This window comes from Coregonus clupeaformis, chromosome 28, assembly GCF_020615455.1.
Source record: "Coregonus clupeaformis isolate EN_2021a chromosome 28, ASM2061545v1, whole genome shotgun sequence".
Classification (NCBI taxonomy): Eukaryota; Metazoa; Chordata; class Actinopteri; order Salmoniformes; family Salmonidae; genus Coregonus; species Coregonus clupeaformis.
In genome coordinates, this window is record NC_059219.1 from 1,320,429 (window position 1) to 1,348,038 (window position 27,610).

The window sequence follows — 27,610 nt, forward strand, 5'->3', positions numbered from 1 at the left end:
ACATCAATATTTCAAGTATGATCCTTCAATGTTGAAGTCAGTCTGAGTGGTTGGAATACCATTGTTTTTGCACGTTGCCATTCTGGAAATGGCAGATAGAATATAGTATGGCGCATTGATATGAGAAACATGTCTCTAGAATGGCTACTCAAAAACGTTCTTCAAACCATCTACCGTGGTTCTCAAATGTCATATGGAGTAACAACCACCACATTTTATTTTGTGTGTAGGCGTAGTGTGTACATGGATATTTGCATAATGCATGCATACAGAGGAGGCTCTATTTATTTGAACTATCTCCAGGTGTATGTAGACAATTTGCGGTGGTAGGGCGCCTCGAGCATTGATTGGCTTTGAACTATCAAGAGGCAATTTTGATGACAGCGCATTTGGGATGCTGTGATCTATCAACAAATACGAGCTAGTAGGTACCAGAACCACACCTCGAAAGTGATATACTTGCGAAAAGTAAACTTATAGGTCAGTTGCTCTGGTTTTATAAAATACCTGTGTTATAGCTACTGCTGTTGAAAAAGCCAAAGTTAACTATGTTATGGCCATGCATCTCCCTTCAGGCTGCCCCATTATCTGTGCTTTAGAGATGTCGATATTCGTCGTCGACATCTCTAACGCACAGATACTGGGGCAACTTCCTACTAGCTACACACGTTCCGCTGCACTTCGGTGGGAGTAGCTAGCTATAACTTGTTACTTGCCACGTCATTACCACCACTTTATTCAGTGCTGCTGTAATCTAAAGTGCAACCCATTTTATGAAAACTGTTTCACTCCCCTCCATTTTGAAGTCTGTCAGTTTTTCTACTTTCAACTTTGTCTTCTAATATATAGACTAGTCTGGGAAAACATGGTTGTTGTTGTATTTGACCATAATTTGTCATTTATTCTAAATTGTAGATATGTGTTGATGTCAAACGTGAGAAATTAATAAAATGTATATCTGTTGTCAACAGACTGTTGACTTTCTGGTAAGGTGTTTCGTAGGTTCGGTGAAACAGCGTTTCTCAGCCCTCTGCGCACCCCCAAGTCTTATTTGCTGTGGCTGAAGCCCCATCTGGCGGACAAAACGAGTACTGCACCAGCGGACGTGAAAGAGGACAGTCTTTATTTATTTATTCCAAGACGGCGACTTGTGAGTGTTTAGCACAAATGTTTTTGTTTAGTTTCCCCTCCTTGTTGGTAAGAGTTTCTGCTGTTTTACAGATGTGAAAGAGTTCAAAGCACACATTAAGCCTGACCCGTCACAGCTCTATGTAGAAGCAGCCACTAGATACAGATTTAAGATCAGTTAAGTTTCTTCTAGCCTAGCAAAGAGTGTTATTGGGGAAGGGAGGGGGGGATACAGCCTGGTTTTGGTCTGACGACACCAATCAGAGGCCCAGCACGGCCCGCTACTCTACATAACCCCCAGCCTGCTCTCCTGCTTGGTGAAAGGCAACTGTTAGAATCTTTTAGATAGTACCTCTGAAAGTGCTTTGTGTATAGTGGTGGTTGACTGTGTGTTTTAAGTAATCAGGGTGGTTCCAGAGATTAACCGTTAATGAGACTGCTAGTCTAGACTGGTCCTATAAGCAGGGTCTGTAAAGATTGACTATTTGTGCTCGCTTCGGCAGCACATATACTAAAATTGGAACGATACAGAGAAAATTAGCATGGCCCCTGCGCAAGGATGACACGCATAACCAGAAGCATTTTCAACTGTTCTCCCCCGGGGGGTTAGAATTGTATTTTTCAGACCTAAAACATTGTGTTTTCTGTATTCAGTGTGTGGTGGAGAAAGCAGGCACTCGTGTGGATGTTTGGTACCCTCTAGTGGTCATATTGGGTAAGTGCAACAGGACAGCTGAACTAAACCCAGACCAATTTAGACAGTAAATCACTGATACCCAGACTAAACAACACCATATAATTGCAAACAGGCTGTGAGTTAATACATTTGTGACTCTTAATTGTGACAACACGGGGGACAACACCAGCTCCCTCCTTGAGGCCCCTGAGGACCAGAACTCCCATGACTCATTCATTCCTTCATTAGATGTAAGATTCAACTTGTTTTTGTGTTTTACACTATTCCCGTGTTAAAGCTATTCGTTATCCTGCCCAGGCTTGTCTCTGTTTTTGTGTGAGTTTGGCAACCAAGATTAAGATGTAGTATTTTAAAAAGCACCGAAAGTATCAACATTTAGAATGTTATTGTATTGGAACATTTGGTGCCACTGTACATATAGTTTAAAGGGATATTCCGGTACTTTTGTATACTTTTTAGCCAGTAGTTCTGAAAGTAGCGCTCAAGAGCCAAAAGTTGTCCCCGAAAATTGCATACTACGGTTTGTTGTGGTGCCGTATTCTTTCAATTTTTAAATAATGGATTTAATGGTGCTCCGTGGGATGTAAAGTTTTGAATATTTTTTTATAACCCAACGCTGATCTGTACTTCTCCACAACTTTGTCCCTGACCTGTTTTGGAGAGCTCCTTGGTCTTCGTGGTGCCCCTTGCTTAGTGGTGTTGCAGACTCTGGGGCCTTTAAGAAGAGGTGTGTGTGTATATATACTGAGATCATGTGACAGATCTTGTGACACTTAGATTGCACACAGGTGTACTTTATTTAACTAATTATGTGACTTCTGAAGGTAATTGGTTGCACCAGATCTTATTTAGGGGCTTCATAGCAAAGGGGATGAATACATATACACGCACCACTTTTCTGTTATTTATTTTGTAGAATTTTTTGAAACAAGTTATTTTTTTCATTTCACTTCACCAATTTGTCCATTACATGAAATGCAAATAAATATCTATTTAAATTACAGGTTGTAATGCAACAAAATAGGAAAAATGCCAAGGGGGATGAATACTTTTGCAAGGCACTGTAGGTAGAGTTAAAGTGACTATGCATAGATAATGAACAGAGTAGCAGCAGCGTAAAAGAGGGGGTGGGGGGTGGTGGGGGACAATGCATGTAGTCCGGGAAGCCATTTGATTAGCTGTTCAGGAGTCTTATGGCTTGGGGTTTAAGAAGGCTTTTGGACCAACTGGCAACATTCACAAGGCTGCGGGGCCAGACGGATTACCAGGACGTGTACTCAGAGCATGCGCGGACCAACTGGCAAGTGTCTTCACTGACATTTTCAACCTGTCCCAGACCGAGTCTGTAATACCAACATGTTTCAAACAGACCACCATAGTCCCTGTGCCCATGAAAGCGAAGGTAACCTGCCTAAATGACTACTGCCCCGTAGCACTCAAGTCGGTAGCCATGAAGTGCTTTGAAAGGCTGGTCATGGCTCACATCAACACCATCATCCCGGAAACCCAGACCCACTCAAATTCGCATACCGCCCCAACAGATCCACAGATGACGCAATCTCAATCGCACTCCACACTGCCCTTTCCCACCTGGACAAAAGGAACACCTATGTGAGAATGCTGTTCATTGACTACAGCTCAGCGTTCAACACCATAGTGCCCACAATGCTCATCACTAAACTAAGGACCCCGGGACTGATCACCTCCCTCTGCAACTGGATCCTGGACTTCCTGACGGCCGTCCCCGGTGGTAAGGGTAGGCAACAACACATCTGCCACGCTGATCCTCAACACGGGGACCCCTCAGGGGTGCGCGCTTAGTCCCTTCCTGTACTCCCTGTTCACCCACGACTGCGTGGCCAAGCACGACTCCAACACCATCATTCAGTTTGTTTACGACACACCAGTGATAGGCTGTCTCATCGTTGTCGGTGATCAGGCCTATCACCAACAAACAATCATGGTCCAAACACACCAAGACAGTCGTGAAGAGGGCACGACAACACCTTTTCCCCCTCAGGAGACTGAAATGATTTGGCATGTGTCCCCAGATCCTCAAAAAGTTATACAGCTGCACAATCGAGAGCATCCTGACCGGTTGCATCACTGCCTGGTATGGCAACTGCTCGGCATCCGACCGTAAGGCGCTACAGAGGGTAGTGCGTACGGCCCAGTACATCACCGGGGCCAAGCTTCCAGCCATCCAGGACCTATATACTAGGCGGTATCAGAGGAAGGCCCAAAGAACTGTCAGACTCCAGCCACCCAAGTCATCGACTGTTCTCTCTGCTACCGCACGGCAAGCAGTACCGGAGCGCCAAGTCTAGGTCCAAAAGGCTCCTTAACAGTTTCTACCCCCAAGCCATAAGACTGCTGAACAATTAATCAAATGGCCACCTGGACTACCTACATGTACAAATTATCTCGACTAATCTGTACCCCCGCACATTGACTCGGTACCGGTACCCCGTGTATATAGCCTCATTATTGTTATTTTATTTTGTTACTTTATATTTTATTTAGAAAATATTTTCTGAACTCTATTTCTTCAACTGCATTGTTGGTTAAGGGCTCGTAAGTAAGCATTTCACGGTAAGGTCTACACCTGTTGTATTCGGCGCATGTGACAAATACAATTTGATTTGACATGTTAAAAGTGGCGGAGTTATCCTTTAAAGACATGCTCCGATACTTTGGCGAGTACTAAGTATTTTTTAACCTCCCGCTTCAGTCTGACACATCCAGCCCAAAACGTATTAGTCGCCAAAGTACCGGCGCATGTCTTTTGGTAGGCCCAGACACACACACACACCATCTCAGGGACCCCAGCCACCTGAGCCATGGAGGACTCTCCCTGCTTCCATCACTCATACGTGGGCAGTATAGGAGCATCATGGCAAAACCTGAAAGACTGGCCAAAGCTTCTACCCCCAGACCATCAGGCTGCTGAATAGCCACCACTAGTCACCCCCCTTGCTGCTCCCCCTATGGACATTTCCCCCTCCCACCTCAACTGACATTTAACCTGGCCCCACCCAATGGACATTTATCATGTTACAGTTGTAAATATGTAATTATTATTACTATGTTGCTATTGTTTAATTCACTTCCCTTTGACCTGCACTGTAGGATCTTAAGATTTTCACTATACCCTGCTTTTATGTCTTCAACCCTGCAGGTGTGACTGATAAACTCAAGCTCTCTCTCTGTGGCACTGCTAGGACTCGCCACTAGAGTGCAGCAACAGACAATAAAATGCAGTGATCATTTGTAGGCGTATCTGTTCTCTGTCAATGGCAATGCATTTTATGGTCTGTTGCTGCTGTCTAGTGGCAAGTCCTGGCAGTGCCACAGAGATGAGGTGTGTGTGTGTATTTTATTGCACAGATCCAATTGGCATGTAAAAATCTGTATTATGTTTCTCTGGTCTAAATCTCATGTAGATCATTGTGTAACGGAAAGACTGAAAACCAGCAGATACTCAAGCCTAGAGTAGGTGACTGCTGCATATGCTAACAGCCTGTTTAGCTGGTTGGGCCAGACTGCACTAACAGCTGAGTGTGGTAGAGTGAGTGGCATGAGGTGTGGCCTTCTGTCTATGAATTGGCAATGTCCGTTTGGATATGTAAATTACCTGTTGGCTCAAGGTGTTAGTAGGTAAGGCTCCATAGCTCAGTGGTTAGAGCACTGGTCTTGTAAACCAGGGGTCGCGAGTTCAATTCTCGCTGGGGCCTTGAATAAAGGGTCATATGTTTTAATCCAGGTCAGTACAATCCCGATTTGTGTTAAATTCTGCTCCCCATGTATACATGCCTTGTGAAGAATGACATTGTTGTTGTAGCTTATGCCTAGTGTCAACAGAACAGCCAGCACAGACATGACATATCTATCAGGTTAACATGTTAACATTTAACATTATCGATGCAAGCACTCTCACAAACACCCAGAAGAACATCTAGGTTTATTGTAAAATGTTTGTGGCGAGTTACTGGTTTTTATAGCTTCAGTCATGGCTCCATAGCTCAATGGTTAGAGCACTGGTCTTGTAAACCAGGAGTCCTGAGTTCAGATCTCGCTGGGGCCTTCTTTGAGGGGTCATATGTTTTGGCCCAGCTGACCTGTGCTCCGGCAGCGCTAGCATGCAGCCTTTTCTACACATTGCATTGGAGCAAAACAATGTGTGTATTAACCATAAATAACATACAACTTATTTTGCGTCTCAGTGATCATTCAACACCGCACGATTTGATGGACAGACAGCACATCATTGAAATTCACCAGAGTAGCCTACTGTTCCACCTCTGGGCAGATAACAAACAGATATTTATTAACATCTTCAATGTCTGGGTCGGGAGCCGGGGTGGGGACGAGTGTGTGGAGGTTTGTCCCCAGGGGAAGGGCCTCGCTTGAGAGACCAATGCGTCAATGTTGACATATGAGATGAATGTGTGAAGTCTGTGGATGGCGTTGTATTTGATCATGTCACAACTACAGATTTTTTTTGTTTCTGCATTTTATTTTCATCTATTTTTTTCTGGCAGAGATCAATGTATTATGGTATATGGCAGTAGGAAAGTAGTCGTACTTGAGCAGTTGTTTCACTCCCCGCTCGTCAGTATGTCCAACCGGCCTCACAACCTCAGACCACGTGGAATCACGCCAGCCCAGGACCTCCACATCCGGCTTCTTAACCTGTGGGATCGTCTGAGACCAGCCACCCGGACAGCTGATGAAACTGTGGGTTTGCAGAACCGAAGAATTTCTACACAAACTGTCAGAAACGGTCTCAGGGAAGCTCATCTGCATGCTCATCGTCCTCACCAGGGTCTTGACCTGACTGCCGTTCGGTGTTGTAACCAACTTCAGTGGGCAAATGCTCACCTTCGATGGCCACTGGCACAATGGAGAAGTGTGCTCTTTTTTTAAGGTATCAGTGACCAACAGATGCATATCTGTATTCCCAGTCATGTGAAATCCATAGATTTATTTAGGGCCTAATGAATTTATTTCAATTGACTGATTTCTTTGAAATTGTTGCATGTTGTGTTTATATGTATGTATGTATTTATATATATGTATGTGTGTGTGTGTGTGTGTGTGTGTGTGTGTGTGTGTGTGTAACAGAAGGTATAAACGCAGCCACTCCGTTTATTTAGAGATTGAGCATGATTAATGCAAAAGTAATGTCCCCTAACCCCCTGTCAGTAGGGTGCAAGCTCCTAACCCCCTGTCAGTAGGGTGCAAGCTCCTAACCCCCTGTCAGTAGGGTGCAAGCTCCTAACCCCCTGTCAGTAGGGTGCAAGCTCCTAACCCCCTGTCAGTAGGGTGCAAGCTCCTAACCCCCTGTCAGTAGGGTGCAAGCTCCTAACCCCCTGTCAGTAGGGTGCAAGCTCCTAACCCCCTGTCAGTAGGGTGCAAGCTCCTAACCCCCTGTCAGTAGGGTGCAAGCGTCTAACCCCCTGTCAGTAGGGTGCAAGCTCCTAACCCCCTGTCAGTAGGGTGCAAGCTCCTAACCCCCTGTCAGTAGGGTGCAAGCTCCTAACCCCCTGTCAGTAGGGTGCAAGCTCCTAACCCCCTGTCAGTAGGGTGCAAGCTCCTAACCCCCTGTCAGTAGGGTGCAAGCTCCTAACCCCCTGTCAGTAGGGTGCAAGCTCCTAACCCCCTGTCAGTAGGGTGCAAGCTCCTAACCCCCTGTCAGTAGGGTGCAAGCTGTGATTAATGAAATGCCAAAGGTAATATGGAGCCATGAGGAGAGCAGGGCAATGCAGTATGTGCAAATGCTTTCTTATATAAACATTTTCTATGCAATTTGTGATGTGTGTGTATATAGCTTGTCCTGAAAAACAAAGTAGTTCACACGTGAGTGAATTGTAACTAGTGGTCTATGCAAGATAAACATAATACAAGAGAGAAGAAGGATTCATTTTCCATACGTTGGTCACCATCAAATATACAATCAAATCGTTGTGCAAATTCCTGGACATCATTTGATGTCCTCTTATGGTGTGTCATTATGGTCACGTCATCAGGGAGTGTGGATAAAGCGCCGATAACATCTCGCGAGGTTTGGATATGAGATTTGACTTTGCAGTGGGTGGAGACAGGATAGCAAGGAGAGTCTGAATCGCTTCATCGAAATCGCGTTTTTGACAGCTAACATAATACAAAAAAAATACTGTCTAACTGAAACTTGATGAATGAATGCGTCGGTATTTCGTACAGTTGCACCTACATCGAGGCATATCGTTGTGAAGGAGTTCCATTCGATCGCGTCAATCCTCTGGAACGTTTCTGCAGATAATCTGCTCTGGAGCTAGTAATGCTCCCTTAGCTGAAACATTTTTGCTGCCGTGAAGAAAATACCTTTCAGTTTTATCGAAACTCCCCGGTAAGAATAATGTATACGTTTATTATCGGGCATGTCTTGTTTTCAATGTGGTGTTTGTGTTTGAAAACTTTTAGTTTCAGGAAAAAGTTTCGAATTCAAAAGCACTGTGGCTCTTGGCAAATGATATCTTGATGCTACTGTATCAATGCATCCTGCTCATTGCATGACACAGTTTATTTTAACGCAAGAATATAACGGTTTGCATGGACAACAAATTATGCCATGGCTTCAAATATGAACAGGAACCGTTGTTTCTAAGTAGCCCATGGTGTCTTTATGAATATCAATCAAGCTTATTCCTACAATGGCTAGGCTATACATGTTCAATCATAACTATGGTAATCTGAACCCCGACATTGTTATCAATCGCGATTCTTCATGCACACAGTTTTGTCTAGGCCTAAACAAGACATTGAAGTAAAAACTAATTTGTCCTGGCTTTAAATTGTCATTATTAGGGTTACGTGTGTTCAACTCAACTCTGGATGACTTTCATGGTAACTTCTAACACAGTTTGGTCAGGTAGTATTGTCTGGTCTGGGATTGAACGTTTTTTTCCTTAAAATCATTCATCCTGGAGAGACTGATGTTCTCGTCATCTGTGTGGTGTTGAGTAAACCTAAAGAGATTTGGCTACTCTAGGATAATCACAAACCAAGTAATTAATACAAAATTAATAAAAATTAGTAAAAAAATACAACACATACAAACATCACACGTGCCCAGACCCACTTGAATCCCCCTTTTGATAGTTTCACAAATAGGCCTAGCCAACAATATGAAGTATTCATTTTTTAAAGTAGGCTATCATATGACTTCTTCTGAAATATGCACCTCTCACCAATTGCTCTTGGTCTCAGATGAGTGGGTGCTGCTATAGCCTACATATCATGATGTAGTGGTGGAGCATGGCAGTGTCAAACAGCCAACCTGTCCTAAATATGAATGCCTAATTTTAATTGCCTTGGTACTTCTGTTAGAAAGGTCATCTATAATGAATGGGAACTCAGCTGGCAGCCTGTAGATGAAGTAGACGTCTGAGGGAATTGATGAGAGAAGTGTGTGTATCTGAATATTAGGAATGTAGCCTATTTGCTATCAGCAAATTCATTGGTGTGTTATTGACATTACTCAGTTTCTGCTTTTCAGGAAGATCTGTGTAATGCGCACACAATTCCTCTTAGGCCTATATACGAGATACCTATTCTATTCTCCTAGGCTATATCATAATATTGTATTTCATTTTCTGGCCTTTTAGGAGTCTGTCATGTGGCTGAATTCTAATGTGCTATGCTGCAGTGTTTCCAGAGGATGTTCTGTCCTTCTCCCTTGTGTCTCAGTGACATTTCTCCTTACCCCCTGCAGAATGGCTGCATCAGCCCCCATTCCTCATGGGCCCCTGGGGCAACAATGACTGGAAACAAACCAAGTACTGTTAACTTTAAGGAAACTGGAAGATTTTTTAAGGAAATTAATCTAGGCTATTTATAAGTGTTTTTCTTTTAAAATTCAAGGGGTGCATTTTAAATTATTGGAAACCTTAGACTACGGTGGCTTTAATTACATCTGAGTTGTTGTGACAATGGCAGGTTGACCTTGTGTCCCCAGCAGAGAGAGAGAGTGGGAGAGTATGGTACAGCCGCTAATGTTGCGCATTGGGCTGTAGCTCTAGCTAACATGAGCGCTAGGAGGCTCGATCCAACCTGACATGCCACAATTGGGCCAGGAATAAAAATGACAAAGGGGGATGCCTCATAAGAGCCTGGAGCACACAGTCAATAAAGCAGTAGAGAAGAGAGGCCTATTAAGTGGTTCTTTGTGAGAGCGGAGAGGCGAGCAAATTGTCCTCCTAAAGGATGAGGATGCAGAGCAGGGAGGGAATCTCCAAGGTGATCCCGAAGGGACAAGTCAGCGATGAGGGATACCAGAGTAAGATACTAACAGCGCTGTTTGCCTTTCGAGGAGCGGGAGCCTTATTAAAATGCATTAGAATCTCCAGGCTGCTCCGCTCTATGCTACTTCCCCCCCTCCCCATCATCAGGGTGCTTATCATCTCCAAGACAAACGGCAATACAAAACCGTAGGGAGCCGTGCAAGGCCTGTCAGCCAAGCCCTGATAGAGAGACCTGGCACGCTCGGCCTCAGCTCAGACGCTACTGCTGTGATGTCATCAGAGAGAGAGGCGTAACAACATTCTCCTTGGTTACTGCTGCTTCTGCTCATCCTTTTGTAACCAAACCCATATAGGAGCAGTTTGGAAACACTACTGTCTCCTGCTCCCATCACTGCAAATGTCAGAGGTTTGATCATCATGTATAGATGAAAGAGATTGGTGACTTTGTGAAAAGGAGATGGACATTTCCATGTAAAAAGACCCATGAGCAGCAACATGTGAAGTTCATAGGAGCATGTCAAATGAAAGCTGAGTCTTTTTTTTTTTTATTAAGGGGTATATACATTTAAAAAAACCATTTTCCATCTTAACATTTAGGAATAAGCAAAGGCTTTGATCTCTAGTCAAACAGATGGAAAGGGGGTATCCTTTTAGGAAACATCTACCAGAAATAGTCTAAGTGTATTAGAAATAGATTTTTTTAAATACAGTAATATTGAAGTAAAGACCCTGTGCCAACAAATATCACCACTTTATATTAAGCTTTGGATACATTTTTCTGCCTTCTGTAGGTTTTTAAGAAAAATTGCCTTGTGCCTTGACATTCTGTTACCAAAAACCCACATCTTTAAGATATTTTCTAATTTCTCTCCCTCATTAGGAGGGAAGATAATAAAAGTTCACAGAAGTAACAAATAAAGGTTGACCTATTAGTTAGTTAGTCAGTGTTTTTACGGATATCTATTTTGTTTATGAATTATTGTGATTAAAACTTGATCGGTAACGGAATTTCCGAAAAATCGGTAATGGAATTTCTGCAGTTGAATTGGCTATAATGGGAAATCATAATATTCACAAACCACATTTGGGTTCACAAGTTTGGACAGCAAAGTAGAGTACAGTACAGAAAAGTATAGTACAGGGCAGTACTGTACTGTACAGTAGAGTTCAGTAAAGAAAAGTAGAGTATAGTACTACAGTACACAGTAGAGCACACTAGAGTTGAGGACACTAATGTACTGAACTTTACTGGACTCGACTACTGTACTGTAGTCGAATGCACTCTACTGTACTGAACTCTACTCTACTGTGCTGTACTCTACTGAGCTCTACTGTGCTGTACTTTGATGTCCAAACTTGTGAAACATGGACATCTATGATTGGTTTAGATTTTGTCCGGTTCGGAGAAACCAAATTTGGTCTTCTTTGGGGGCAGAGCTCATTAAAATAATAGCCAGTGTGTAGAATAATACCCAAATATGCAAAGGAGGATATTGTTATACCTTTGTGTACCTAATTTAGGATACATCACCATGAAGAGAATGACATTCATATCCATAATTCTGCATTTCTGTGTAGTACAGATCAGGGACCCATGATGAAATTCCGTTACCGCAATTCCGTTACCGGGTGTAAATCCACTTCACTTACTGTAGTTTAACAACCAAAATATATATATATTTTTTTTAAAGTCAATGTCATAGCTGACACCAAAATCTTTCTACGGACATCGTTGAATGTTAATTTGGAGCAGATATTTAAGTTTTTGGAAATCGTGGACACAAAAAACAGAGGGAGATTTTACATAGTCCTTGTGCATAGAGTTGTATGGTTTGTTCAACTTTTGAAATCAATGGTTTTTGTTTGGCACACATTTGAAGTGAAAAATCAGTCTCAGCGCAATTCCATTAACGTGGAATTACCCAGATGCTGAATTGTCTTTACTATTTTAAAGGCCTTTTCAGCTTCCGGGGAAAAAGGGCTATTTTTCAGTTGTCTTTCCTTGATTCTTCACGTCCTCTCTCTTCGCCTCCTCAAAATGCGTTGGAGGAGAAGATTAGACAAAGGAACCTAGGATCTTAGCCTCTTGTGCATTTTGAGAAGGAGGCGAGGAGAGAGGATGTGGGGAATCAGGAGGACAATTGAGAAAGTGCCTTGGGCTTACTAGGTCACCCAGGGACATCTCTAAAGACAGAACTACTCCAGGCCTTTTGCTTCTCAGAGAGACAAAAGCAGAAAGCCATTTTACTGTAAAAGCATAGAGAGAAGTTAAGTGAAACATAAGGCTAGAAATGTGTTGTCCAGTCTGGCTGGTTTAACAGTTTTTCATCCCACAGCATGTTTACTTACTGTACCGCCTGCCTGCTGCCTTCTAAGGGAATATTTACTTTTCTTAATGCCTGTTTCATTATTTATATGCAGCATTCAGTAAAACAAAGATTTTGGGACTATTAGGGGAAAGTGGATGTGGGCAAGTTGGTTGACTGGGAAGCGTGGTGGGTGGGAGCTCTAGGGAGACTGACTGAATACTGATGAAGTGGAGTCAGAGCTGGAGCGGTAACATTACGCCAGACAGAAATAGAATTTAAATGTGAAGCATTCCCAGTTGTAGCCCGAGTTCATGCACGCATATGATTATGATGGGAACTATGGCGACCTTTCTCCAATTGGATCATTTTACTCTTAAGGCAACATTTTACTTCCTCACACAGAAAATGTCAAGCAAAAAGGGCTATGTTCACTCTTCATCCAGAGTGTGTTTTATTCCCTGTAGCAACAGAAGTTAGGCTACAGTGGGGGTAAAAAGTATTTAGTCAGCCACCAATTGTGCAAGTTCTCCCACTTAAAAAGATGAGAGAGGCCTGTAATTTTTATCATAGGTACACGTCAACTATGACAGACAAATTGAGAAAAAAATATCCAGAAAATCACATTGTAGGATTTTTAATGAATTTATTTGCAAATTATGGTGGAAAATAAGCATTTGGTCACCTACAAACAAGCAAGATTTCTGGCTTTCACAGACCTGTAACTTCTTCTTTAAGAGGCTCCTCTGTCCTCCACTCGTTACCTGTATTAATGGCACCTGTTTGAACTTGTTATCAGTATAAAAGACACCTGTCCACAACCTCAAACAGTCACACTCCAAACTCCACTATGGCCAAGACCAAAGAGCTGTCAAAGGACACCAGAAACAAAATTGTAGACCTGCACCAGGCTGGGAAGACTGAATCTGCAATAGGTAAACAGCTTGGTTTGAAGAAATCAACTGTGGGAGCAATTATTAGGAAATGGAAGACATACAAGACCACTGATAATCTCCCTCGATCTGGGGCTCCACGCAAGATCTCACCCGTGGGGGTCAAAATGATCGCAAAAAATCCCAGAACCACACGGGGGACCTAGTGAATGACCTGCAGAGAGCTGGGACCAAAGTAACAAAGCCTACCATCAGTAACACACTACGCCGCCAGGGACTCAAATCCTGCAGTGCCAGACGTGTCCCCTGCTTAAGCCAGTACATGTCCAGGCCCGTCTGAAGTTTGCTAGAGTGCATTTGGATGATCCAGAAGAGGATTGGGAGAATGTCATATGGTCAGATGAAACCAAAATATAACTTTTTGGTAAAAACTCAACTTCGTCGTGTTTGGAGGACAAAGAATGCTGAGTTGCTTCCAAAGAACACCATACCTACTGTGAAGCATGGGGGTGGAAACATCATGCTTTGGGGCTGTTTTTCTGCAAAGGGACCAGGGACGACTGATCCGTGAAAAGGAAAGAATGAATGGGGCCATGTATCGTGAGATTTTGAGTGAAAACCTCCTTCCATCAGCAAGCGCATTGAAGATGAAACGTGGCTGGGTCTTTCAGCATGACAATGATCCCAAACACACCGCCCGGGCAACGAAGGAGTGGCTTCGTAAGAAGCATTTCAAGGTCCTGGAGTGGCCTAGCCAGTCTCCAGATCTCAACCCCCATAGAAAATCTTTGGAGGGAGTTGAAAGTCCGTGTTGCCCAGCGACAGCCCCAAAACATCACTGCTCTAGAGGAGATCTGCATGGAGGAATGGGCCAAAATACCAGCAACAGTGTGTGAAAACCTTGTGAAGACTTACAGAAAACGTTTGACCTGTGTCATTGCCAACAAAGGGTATATAACAAAGTATTGAGAAACTTTTGTTATTGACCAAATACTTATTTTCCACCATAATTTTCACATAAATTCATAAAAAATCCTACAATGTGATTTTCTGGATTTTTTTTCCTCAATTTGTCTGTCATAGTTGACGTGTACCTATGATGAAAATTACAGGCCTCTCTCATCTTTTTAAGTGGGAGAACTTGCACAATTGGTGGCTGACTAAATACTTTTTTTCCCCCACTGTATGTGAGGACATCAGTTTTCAAACAACCTAGGCTGTCAATGTCTATTTAGGCCTAATCATTTGTTTAGTAGAAGTGTAGTTCTATAGTATACACATTTCAATTTTTTTTTAAATGATTTAGTCCAGGTGTTTTCAAACTTTTCTTGTCATGAAAAGGGACCCTCATCGTATGTTTGCAAAAAAAATCAAATCACGTCTGGTGAATGATAATGGCAAATAGAAGTAATCAACATTTTAAAGTGAAGAGATTTGGTAGACAGTTATTATTTTGACATCCCCACAGTTCATTGGAAGAGGAAAGTTACACTAACATACCTTTCTAGCTTCTATATCTTGCTGGCGTAGAGAATTTTGCTGTTGTAAAGCAAGTTTTCTGCAATTCTACACATTTTTCCATTGAGCTGAGAGAACATTTTGCAGTTTTGAAGCTAATTTCCAGTAATTCTACACAGTTTGGCATGGAGCTGAGACAATTTTGCAGTTTTAGAGCTAATTTCCTGCAATTCTATGCATTTTGCAATGGCTAATGCTGTGTTCCTCTGCAAAAAATCGATGGGCATGTGCTCAGAATGGCAATTTTCTCTCCTTGACTGTATAGCTTTTTGATTGTTAGTTCTCAAAGATGGTATTATATATATATATATATATATATATCACACACACACACACAGTACCAGTCAAAAGTTTGGACACACCTACTCATTCAAGGGTTTTTCTTTATTTTTACTATTTTCTACATTGTAGAATAATAGTGAAGACATCAAAACTATGAAATAACACATATGGAATCATGTAGTAACCATAAGTGTTAAACAAATCAAAATATGTTTTATATTTGAGATTCTTGAAAGTAGCCACCCTTTGCCTTGATGACAGTTTTGCACACTCTTGGCATTCCCTCAACCAGATTCATGAGGTGGACCTGGAATGCATTTCAATTAACAGGTGTGCCTTGTTAAAAGTTAATTTTTGAATTTATTTCCTTAATGCGTTTGAGCCAATTAGTTGTGAAAAGGTAGGGGTGATATACAGAAGATAGCCTTATTTGGTAAAAGAAACCGACGCCTCAAAGGTCCTCAACTGGCAGCTTCTGTTTCTCAAACTAGACACTAATGTATTTGTCCTCTTGCTCAGTTGTGCACCGGGGCCTCCCACTCCACTTTCTATTCTGGTTAGAGCCAGTTTGCTCTGTTCTGTGAAGGGAGTAGTACACAGCGTTGTACGAGATCTTAATTTTTCTGCATGCTTTCTATCACGTTTTGGTCATTTAAGTTGACAGAAACTTGTTTTCCATCCTGAAAATTACCACTTAGACAGCCTGCCTAATAATTTTCTATACAGAAAGAAAACTGTAATTTCCTCCATATTAAAGGAATATTTCAAGATTCTGGCCATGAAGCCATTTACAGTGAGGGAAAAAAAGTATTTGATCCCCTGCTGATTTTGTACGTTTGCCCACTGACAAAGACATGATCAGTCTATAATTTTAATGGTAGGTTTATTTGAACAGTGAGAGACTGAATAACAACAAAAAAATCCAATGTCAAATTTTTTTTAAATTGATTTGCATTTTAATGAGGGAAATAAGTATTTGACCCCTCTGCAAAACATGAGTTAGTACTTGGTGGCAAAACCCTTGCTGGCAATCACAGAGGTCAGACGTTTCTTGTAGTTGGCCACCAGGTTTGCACACATCTCAGGAGGGATTTTGTCCCACTCCTCTTTGCAGATCTTCTCCAAGTCGTTAAGGTTTCGAGGCTGACGTTTGGCAACTCAAACCTTCAGCTCCCTCCACAGATTTTCTATGGGATTAAGGTCTGGAGACTGGCTAGGCCACTCCAGGACCTTAATGTGCTACTTCTTGAGCCACTCCTTTGTTGCCTTGGCCGTGTGTTTTGGGTCATTGTCATGCTGGAATACCCATCCACGACCCATTTCCAATGCCCTGGCTGAGGGAAGGAGGTTCTCACCCAAGATTTGACGGTACATGGCCCCGTCCATCGTCCCTTTGATGCAGTGAAGTTGTCCTGTCCCCTTAGCAGAAAAACACCCCAAAAGCATAATGTTTCCACCTCCATGTTTGACGGTGAGGATGGTGTTCTTGGGGTCATAGGCAACATTCCTCCTCCTCCAAACACGGCGAGTTGAGTTGATGCCAAAGAGCTCAATTTTGGTGTCATCTGACCACAACACTTTCACCCAGTTCTCCTCTGAGTCATTCAGATGTTCATTGGCAAATTTCAGACGGGCCTGTATATGTGCTTTCTTGAGTAGGGGGACCTTGCGGGTGCTGCAGGATTTCAGTCCTTCACGGCGTAGTGTGTTATCAATTGTTTTCTTGGTGACTATGGTCCCAGCTGCCTTGAGATCATTGACAAGATCCTCCCGTGTAGTTCTGGGCTGATTCCTCACCGTTCTCATGATCATTGCAACTCCACGAGGTGAGATCTTGCATGGAGCCCCAGACCGAGGGAGATTGACCGTTATTTTGTGTTTCTTCCATTTGCGAATAATCGCACCAACTGTTGTCACCTTCTCACCAAGCTGTTTGGCGATGGTCTTGTAGCCCATTCGAGCCTTGTGTAGGTCTACAATCTTGTCCCTGACATCCTTGGAGAGCTCTTTGGTCTTGGCCATGGTGGAGAGTTTGGAATCTAATTGATTGATTGCTTCTGTGGACAGGTGTCTTTTATACAGGTAACAAACTGAGATTAGGAACACTCCCTTTAAGAGTGTGCTCCTAATCTCAGCTCGGTACCTGTATAAAAGACACCTGGAAGCCAGAAATCTTTCTGATTGAGATGGGGTCAAATCCTTATTTCCCTCATTAAAATGCAAATCAATTTATAACATTTTTGACATGTGTTTTTCTGGATTTTTTTGTTGTTATTCTGTCTCTCACTGTTCAAATAAACCTACCATTAAAATTATAGACTGATAATTTCTTTGTCAGTGGGCAAATGTACAAAATCAGCAGGGGATCAAATACTTTTTTCCCTCACTATCTACTTCCCCAGAGTTGGATGAACAGGAACAGCTAGCATGCGAACTCTTCCTGTAGACTTCCATTCATTGCGCTAATCCTAGTTAGCATTGGCTCGTGAAACTACCTTGAACTTCCTTCATGCTGGACGCAGAGCAGAGTGTGAGCAGAGCTGGAGCGGAGCGTGCCCAATTTGACTGGAGCGTGGAGCCAGATACCCAGAGGCTGGAGCATCGGCCTTCTCGCCCGCTCCAATTCGCTCCAGTAGCGCTCACTTCAGGAGCTCAGGGCATGCCGCCCCAGCATGCATTTGTAGTCTACTTGTGTGCTGCTAATAGCCTCTTGCTTTCGCTACTCTCATGGAGTTCGCTAAATATTTTCATAAAGAATCACACAGGTGCTAAATCAAGGTGATTTAAAAAGATGAGGACCAAGAGCAAGAGAGGGAGTGCGGTGATGTAGTGTCCACTGTTATGTGTAAGGATTGGATGCCACATGCTGGTATGGTGCTAAACTATTAGGTTATAGACCGGATGCCGTTGTTCTATGTGCAGGAAATGGCAGTTGTTACACGCTGGCTACATAAAACATCTACAACCAAAGAATCATTGTGGAATCTGAAAATACACTTATCCCAAAAGTATGATGGTGTACTTACTACGTGCAAATGCTAAAAGAAAGGAACGAGGTGGGTAGATAACTGTGTCATTGTAGCAAAGTATCTATAAACAACAAATCAGGTCTCTTAAACGTTTCGTTCATTTTCGTTTTATTATCTATACAATAGGCCATAATTGATTTTGGCCCAATAGGCCTGGCATATTCCCACGTTCAAGGAGCTTTCCGTTTTGATTGGGTTATTTTGCCTAAAAACATTTAGGCCTACCTGTAGAAAAATAAACAACTCTGCATCTCTGCCCAGCCTGGCAAGAGTGGCCAAAAGGGTGTTTAGCATCCCCAGTGGCTGTGCAAGTGTGGAGAGGATGCTGGCCGGCTCTCCAGGCACCGTCGCATGAGCCTGAAGCCACAGATTGGCCAAACTCGTGTTTCTAAAAATGAATTTGAATTTTAAGTCATTTTTAGTTTAATTTGTATTTAATTCTAAGTCACAGCCTATATGCGCAATTTATAGACTATAATGATTTAATACAACGTAATGTTTAAATGCTGCACGCTTTATGTCCCTACCAGCCTATAGTATTTTTCCTCATCAGTCTACACACAATACCCATAATGACAAAGCAAAAACACGTTTTTAGACATTTTTTCTAATTTATTACAAATAACAAACTATCACATTTACATAAGTATTCAGACCCTTTACTCAGTACTTTTTTGAAGCACCTTTGGCAGTGATTACAGCATCGAGTCTTCTTGGGTATGATGCTACAAGCTTGCCACACCAAGGACATTAACCACCCGAGCCACTGCCTGTTCACCCCGCTATCATCCAGAAGGCGAGGTCAGTACAGGTGCATCAAAGCTGGGACCGAGAGAATGAAAAACGGCTTCTATCTCAAGGCCATCAGACTGTTAAATAGACATCACTAGCACATTAGAGGCTGCTGCTGCCTATTGAAATCACTGGCCACTTTAAGAAATGGAACACTAGTCACTTTAATAATGTTTACATATCTTGCACTACTCATCTCATATGTATATACTGTATTCTATAATATTCTACTGTATCTTAGTCCATGCCGCTCTGTCTTTGCTTGTCCTTATACAGTTGAAGTCGGAAGTTTACATACACCTTAGCCAAATACATTTAAACTCAGTTTTTCACAATTCCTGACATTTAATCCAAGTAAAAATTCCCTGTCTTAGGTCAGTTAGGATCACCACTTTATTTTAAGAATGTGAAATGTCAGAGTAATAGTAGAGAGTGATTAATTTCAGCTTTTATTTCTTTCATCACATTCCCAGTGGGTCAGAAGTTTACATACACTCAATTAGTATTTGGTAGCATTGCCTTTAAATTGTTTAACTTGGGTCAAACGTTTCGGGTAGCCTTCCACAAGCTTCCCACAATAAGTTGGGTGAATTTTGGCCCATTCCTCCTGACAGAGCTGGTGTAACAAAGTCAGGTTTGTAGGCCTCCTTGCTCGCACAAGCTTTTTCAGTTCTGCCCACAAATGTTCTATAGGATTGAGGTCAGGGCTTTGTGATGGCCACTCCAATACCTTGACTTTGTTGTCTTTAAGCCATTTTGCCACAACTTTGGAAGTATGCTTTTGGAAGACCCATTTGCGACCAAGCTTTAACTTCCTGACTGATGTCTTGAGATGTTGCTTCAATATATTCACATAATTTTCCTTCCTCATGATGCCATCTATTTTGTGAAGTGCACCTTTCCCTCCTGCAGCAAAGCACCCCCACAGCATGATGCTGCCACCCCCGTGCTTCACGGTTGGGATGGTGTTCTTCGGCTTGCAAGCATCCCCCTTTTTCCTCCAAACATAACGATGGTCATTATGGCCAAACAGTTCTATTTTTGTTTCATCAGACCAGAGGACATTTCTCCAAAAAGTACGATATTTGTCCCAATGTACAGTTGCAAACCGTAGTCTGGCTTTTTTATGGCAGTTTTGGAGCAGTGGCTTCTTCCTTGCTGAGCGGCCTTTCAGGGTATGTCGATATAGGACTTGTTTTACTGTGGATATAGCTACTTTTGTACCTGTTTCCTCCAGCATCTTCTCAATGTCCTTTGCTGCTGTTCTGGGATTGATTTGCACTTTTCGCACCAAAGTACGTTCATCTCTATGAGATAGAACGCGTCTCCTTCCTGAGCGGTATGACGGCTGCGTGGTCCCATGGTGTTTATACTTGCGTACTATTGTTTGTACAGATGAACGCGGTACCTTCAGGCATTTGGAAATTGCTCCCAAAGATGAACCACACTTGTGGAGGTCTACAAGAATGTTTCTGAGGTCTTGGCTGATTTTTCTTTAGATTTTCCCATGATGTCAAGCAAAGAGGCACTGAGTTTGGAGGTAGGCCTTGAAATACATCCACAGGTACACCTTCAATTGACTCAAAATATTTAAATTAGCCTATCAGAAGCTTCTAAAGCCATGACATCATTTTCTGGAATTTTCCAAGCTGTTTAAAGGCACAGTGAACTTAGTGTATGTAAACTTCTGACCCACTGGAATTGTGATACAGTGAATTCTAAATGAAATAATCTGTTTGTAAACAATTGTTGGAAAAATTACTTGTGTCATGCACAAAGTAGATGTCCTAACCGACTTGCCAAAACTATAGTTTGTTAACAAGAAATGTGTGGAGTGGTTGAAAAACGAGTTTTAATGACTCCAACCTAAGTGTATATAAACTTCCGACTTCAACTTTATGTATATGTTCTTAAATTGTGGTCCTCTGTAGCTCAGCTGGTAGAGCACGGCGCTTGTAACGCCAAGGCAGTGGGTTCGATCCCCGGGACCACCCATACACAAAAATGTATGCACGCGTGACTAAGTCGCTTTGGATAAAAGCATCTGCTAAATGGCATATTATTTTTATTTATATTATTTAAATTCCATTCCTTACTAGATTTGTGTGTATAGGGTATATGTTGTGAAATTGTTAGATATTACTTGTTAGATATTACTCCACTGTCAGAGCTAGAAGCACAAGCATTTCGCTACACCCGCAATAACATCTGCTAAACACGTGTATGTGACAAATAAGATTTGATTTGTATTTGGGTAGTTTCTCCTATTCTTCTCTGCAGATCCTCTCAAGCTGTCATGGGGAGCGTTGCTGCACAGCTATTTTCAGGTCTGTCCAGAGATGTTCGAAAGGGTTCAAGTCCGGGCTCTGGCTGGGCCACTCAAGGACATTCAGAGACTTGTCCCGAAGCCACTCCTGCGTTATCTTGGCTGTGTGCTTAGGGTCGTTGTCCCGTTGGAAGGTGAACATTCGCCCCAGTCTGAGGTCCTGAGCGATCTGGAGCAGGTTTTTATCAAGGACCTCTCTGTACTTTACTCCGTTTATCTTTCCCTCAATCCTGACCAGTCTCCCAGTTCCTTCCGCTGAAAAACATCCCCACAGCATGATACTGCCACCACCATGCTTCACCGTAGGGATGGTGCCAGGTTTCCTCCAGACGTGACGCTTGGCATTCAGGCCAAAGAGTTCAATCTTGGTTTCATCAGACCAGAGAATCTTGTTTCTCATGGTCTGAGAGTCTTTGGGTGCCTTTTGGCAAACTCCAAGCGGGCTGTTATGTGCCTTTTACTGAGGAGTGGCTTCCGTCTAGCCACTCTACCATAAAGGCCTGATTGGTGGAGTGCTACAGAGATGGTTGTCCTTCTGGAAGGTTCTCCCATCTCCACAGAGGAACTCTAGAGCTCTGTCAAAGTGACCATTGGGTTCTTGGTCACCTCCCTGACCAAGGCCCTTCTCCCCCGAATGCTCAGTTTGGCCGGGCAGCCATCTATAGGTAGAGTCTTGGTGGTTCCAAACTTCTTCCATGTAAGAATGATGGAGGCCACTGTGTTCTTGGGGACATTCAATGCTGCAGAAATGTTTTGGTACCCTTCCCCAGATCTGTGCCTCGACACAATCCTGTCTCAGAGCTCTATGGACAATTCCTTCGACCTCATGGCTTGGTTTTTGCTCTAACTTGCACTGTCAACTGTGGGACCTTATATAGACAGGTGTGTGCCTTTCCAAATCATGTACAATCAATTTAATGTAGGTATTGCATAGGTTTTAATTTTTATAAATGTGCAAACATTTTTGTCATTATGGGGTATTGTGTGTAGATTGCTGAGGATTATTATATTTTAAATCCATTTTAGAATAAGGCTGTAACGTAACAAGGCACTGTAGCCTATTTGAAATTATGTTCGCTTCTTACATTCATGTTTATTTAAATACTTTTAATTCAAATCCATATGGTATTACATTTACATTTACGTCATTTAGCAGACGCTCTTATCCAGAGCGACTTACAAATAGGTGCATTCACCTTATAGCCAGTGGGATCACCACTTTACAATGTTTTTTTTTTGTTTTTTGGGGGGGGTTGGGGTTTGGGTTGGGGTAAGGGGGGGGGTAGAAGGATTACTTTATCCTATCCCAGGTATTCCTTAAAGAGGTGGGGTTTCAATACTTAAAAACTAATTGGTAGGTCCAGGTAGTCACAAAAATAGATGGGTGTTGGTTAAATTGTGAATTTAATGAATGGAGCGAATTTGGAGCGGGAGTTATTTTTTCCTGTGAGCATGGAGTGGTTTGTGCGCACGCACTGCTCCATGAGCAATGACCGGGATTTCCAACACTCAACTCCGCTCACTCTGACTCAGAGACATACAAATGGTATCCATGGTGCAGGGTTTACGTTAGCCGGTAATAGCTGGCTTTTGGCCGATTTAAAAAAATAAATAAAAATTATATATATATATATAATAGAAAAGCGATAATTTAAAATTGGTGCCGGCCAATTGTCCGGGAGAAGAAGAAAAATCCCATTGCGAAATAATGTTTTTTTTTAGCTTTTTCATTGATGGAAATACCAATCGATGGAAATATACTGAACAAAAATATAAATGCAACATTCAACAATTTGAAATATTTTACTGCGATTCCACAGTTCATATAAGGAAATCAGTCAATTGAAGTAAATTCATTAGGCCCTGCAGCCATGGGTGGGCCGGGGAGGGCATAGGTCCACTGACTTGGCAGCCAGGCCCACCCACCGGGGAACCAAGCCCAGCCAATCAGAATGAGTTTTTCCCCACAAAAGGCATTTATTACAGACAGAAATACTGCTCAGTCATGTTTATTGGTCTATAGGTGAATTTGCTGAATTAAATTGGCGTGTGTGTACAGTATATTCGTTATGTATCTTATTTATCACACGCATACAGCATACAGATACAGAGCCTTTGAGTGGAAAATCTGTCGGACAGCGTGAGAGCTGCTGCTACAGCATCTCAAACAGCAAATGCATAGGCAACGGAAGGCAGGCTTCATCACCGTGTCTCACACCACTTTGCAATGAGCTGAAGACAGTATGCATTTTGAAAACCTATATACTTAATTGTTTCAAACCTGAAAGTTTTAATACATATTATGACGTGCACGTCTTACCTTGCTTCAAGGTAGCTTAGCCAAAATCAGACCATATCGACTTTCTTTCATAGTCCAGTAGCCAAAGGCACAATCCTAGTCATATTAGCAACCCATGCTAGTTGTTGCATTTTACATCTCCCCTCTTTCTACATTTCTGACGGGCTCTGACACATCGGATGTGGCAGGGCTTTGAAACTATTACGGACTACAAAGTGAAACCCATCTGCGAGCTGCCCAGTGACGCGAGCCTACCAGACAAGCTAAATGCCTTTCATGCAGACCACCATAGTCCCTGTGCCCAAGAAAGCGAAGGTAACCTGCCTAAATGACTACCACTCCGTAGCACTCAAGTCGGTAGCCATGAAGTGCTTTGAAAGGCTGGTCATGGCTCACATCAACACCATCATCCCGGAAACCCTAGACCCACTCAAATTCGCATACCGCCCCAACAAATCCACATATGACGCAATCTCAATCGCACTCCACACTGCCCTTTCCCACCTGGACAAAAGGAACACCTACGTGAGAATGCTGTTCATTGACTACAGCGCAGCGTTCAACACCATAGTGCCCACAAAGCTCATCACTAAGCTAAGGACCCTGGGACTAAACACCTCCCTCTGCAACTGGATCCTAGACTTCCTGACGAGCCACCCCCAGGTGGTAAGGGTAGGTAACAACACATCTACCACGCTGATCCTCAACACGGGGGCCCCTCAGGGGTGCGTGCTTAGTCCCTTCCTGTACTCCCTGTTCACCCACGACTGCGTGGACAAGCACGACTCCAACACCATCATTAAGTTTGCTGACGACACAACAGTGATAGGCATGATCACTGACAACGATGAGACAGCTTATAGGGAGGAGGTCAGAGAGACCTGGCAGTGTGGTGCCAGGACAACAACCTCTCCCTCAATGTGAGCAAGACAAAGAAGCTGATCGTGGACTACAGGGACAGGAGGGCCGAACAGGCCCCCATTTAACATCGACGGGGCTGTAGTGGAGCGGGTCAAGAGTTTTTCAAGTTCCTTGGTGTCAGCATCACCAACAAACAATCATGGTCCAAACACACCCAGACAGTCGTGAAGAGGGCACGACAACACCTTTTCCCCCTCAGGAGACTGAAAAGATTTGGCATGGGTCCCCAGATCCTCAAAAATGTATACAGCTGCACCATTGAGAGCATCCTGACCGGTTGCATCACCGCCTGGTATGGCAACTGCTCGGCATCCAACCGTAAGGTGCTACAGAGGGTAGTGCGTACGGCCCAGTAAATCACTGGGGCCAAGCTTCCTGCCATCCAGGACCTATATAATGGGCGGTGTCAGAGGAAGGCCCCCCCCTCCTCTTTTGTTTTTACACTGCTGCTACTCACTGTTTATTATCTATGCATCGTCACTTTACCCCTACCTACATGTACAAATTACCTCAACTAACTTGTACCCCCGCACATTGACTCGGTACCGGTACCCCCTGTATATAGCCTCGTTATTGATATTTAGTGTTATTTTTGTAAATATATTTTTTTACTTTTGTTTATTTAGTAAATATTTTCTTAACTCTATTTCTTGAACGGCATTGTTGGTTAAGGGCTTGTATTCAGCGCATGTGACAAATACAATTTTATTTGATATTTTAATATATGTCATAGGAAACCGCTCGCATGTGCAGTGCGCTTTTGACAGGTGTTTTCCCTCTAATTGCATTATGGAACAAACTTTAACGCTATTAGGCTATTTCTTTCTCAACAAGCTGACCAATAGAATAGGTTAACTTTTTTACTATGGGGATAGTAGATTGACATAGGCTAGTGATTTTGCTGTTTGTTGGCTGAGTAAATGTGGACAGTTATTCTATCTTCAAAGTGTGCATCAGAATTAGGTAAGAAGGACCGCACATCGTTGCATCCTCGACTTGCAACTTCTGTTAATATGAATTACCATAATCTAAACGTTTTTTCTCAACACTTTTTTGTTGTTGTTTTATTCTTACTTTTTTGTTTAAAATAAATGCACTGTTGGTTAAGGGCTGTAAGTAACCATTTCACTGTAATGTCTGCACCTGTTGTATTCGGCGCATGTGACCAATAAGATTTGATTTGATTTGATCTGTCATTCTCAACACTGTGGGGGGACGCCCTAATCAGGTTACGCACCTAATGCATATGGGTCTGGTAATTTTCTCAAATATCCGTTAGATTTAAATGCTGCCGGTCAAATGTCTGGCGCCACATTTTCCTAACGGAAACCCTGCCATGGTGGTATTGTGTTGCAGATATTAATCAAATAATTCACCCAAAATACCCCTCTGCCCATAATAAAAAATATATTTTGCGGACCCCAGTTTGAAAACCCCTGATTTAGTCAGATTAGTTCGATTAGATATAGCCTACTTTGTCTGTTGTTCACAAAAACACTTTACTTTGCATAGAAAAAGTATTTAGCTATATCTAAATCTGTGTGTACCACAATATTATCTGGAGCACCAAAATGTAGGCTAATTAAAGTAATTGTGCCTGAATGGTTATGACCGTGACAGGTTGTGCAACAAATCTAATCTAAAATCTCATTCCAGTTCTGTGGTCCTAGTAACAGGATGGCCAAGTTTTAAAAAAAACTTGTCCTGTCATTTCTGCATGCTGGTCACGGTGCCAGAGTCTTTTCTTCGAAAATTCAGATTTGTTGTCAAATTGTGCAAGACTTTTCATTACGCTATGTAATCATTAATATCTGCTTCTTAAATTGAGACAGTGTTCTGTTTTTCCTGAGGGCTAGCATATCCCAATTCATCCTACCATCCTTTTTCTATATGTCTGTATAATTCAGAATTGGAATAAGCTATTACACATCAGGATATTTAATTTGGAAAGCATCATGGGGTGTCTCTGAAGGGAGAACACTGGAGAGCGGAGCGGTGGTGTTTGGATCCTCATTTTCTCTCACAAAAACCGAAACCTCAACGGCTCGCTGCAGTGTTAGCTGAAGATGGTGCCATGGAATTGCCTGCTAATTTATCATAGAGGCAGGCTGACCTTTTGAAAGCCCTTCAGTACTTGGCACAGTGGAATTGCAGTGGGCCCTGCACGCATCCCTGTGGGCCGCCTGTGTGCATCGAGGAGGATTAACAGTGGCACTGGCACCATTGCCCTTGTCCTCATGAATTGGAGGGCAATGCTGCTTTAGGTCTTCATGCTGTGTGACATTTTAGCTGCAAAAAAATGACATTGAGCACTATTAGCCCATTTGTCGTGCTTCATGAATGTGAATGAGTAAAATGAAGTGTTATTGTCTGAATGGCATACCAACTTAAAAACGTGTAGGAATTGGTTAAATGGGTAGGTTAAAAGGGAAATCTGAGGGGTTTGTGCTATCTGCCTATTTGGACTCACAGGTACATTTAAAATATCAGAAGTAATCTCTGGACCTAAATCCCATGTAGGGGGCTTGGTCAAACTTCAGAGGAACCCTGTAGGTAATTTATTTTTTTAGGGACAGCCAGAGGCTGCTTCCCAAATAGCACCCTATTCCCTTTGTAGTGCACTACTTCTGACCAGGGCACATCAAAAGTAGTGCACTTTAAAGGGAATTGGGTGCCATTTGGGACAGAACCATATTGTCCTCCTGATGACACCCAGGTCATGAGGCCTATAGGCCCAGCTGTCAAGGTCACCAGCAGTGTCTAATAATGGGCTTTAGCCCCCCGTCAGTACAGTATGGGTCAGTGGGTAGAGGCGAGTTAACCAAACCTGACTCCTCTGCCAGTGCCCTTGGCGAATGGCGATCCAAGTCAAACATGTGGGGTAGAGGAGAAAAAAGGAGGCCCGGGATTTGATGACAAAAGAACGATGGGATTCACTCGGTTTAACTTCAAATGTAGTGCAGTTCACATATGAGTATTATGAGTACCGGTACATCTGCATTGCTATCATATTGTATCTATAGATGGAGATAAGGGCTTCCCCAATACTTTTCCCACCTGAATTAGTATCATGCTCTTTTGGTAAACTCAATCTCAAATTGTAATGAAAACAAGTGAAAAAGCTCTCATTAAAGTAG

At 42.7% G+C, this 27,610-nt stretch overlaps 1 protein-coding gene and 2 non-coding genes across 3 annotated transcripts in view; all 3 read left to right on the forward strand.

Annotated features, from left to right (window-relative positions):
* The first annotated feature begins 1,615 nt into the window (after window positions 1-1,615).
* On the forward strand, window positions 1,616-1,722 carry LOC121570788. The gene has a single exon (XR_006001529.1). It is a non-coding gene; the product is annotated as a U6 spliceosomal RNA (small nuclear RNA).
* A 3,764-nt stretch (window positions 1,723-5,486) lies between these two features.
* Window positions 5,487-5,559, forward strand: trnat-ugu. The gene has a single exon. It is a non-coding gene; the product is annotated as a tRNA-Thr (tRNA).
* Window positions 5,560-7,929: 2,370 nt separating this feature from the next.
* LOC121570072 (protein O-linked-mannose beta-1,4-N-acetylglucosaminyltransferase 2) overlaps window positions 7,930-27,610 on the forward strand; it is a 31,078-nt gene continuing 11,397 nt past the window's right edge. The window contains exon 1 of the mRNA XM_041881542.2: window positions 7,930-8,213. The gene's annotated coding sequence lies outside the window, so the exon portion shown is untranslated. The remainder of the gene's footprint in view (window positions 8,214-27,610) is intronic.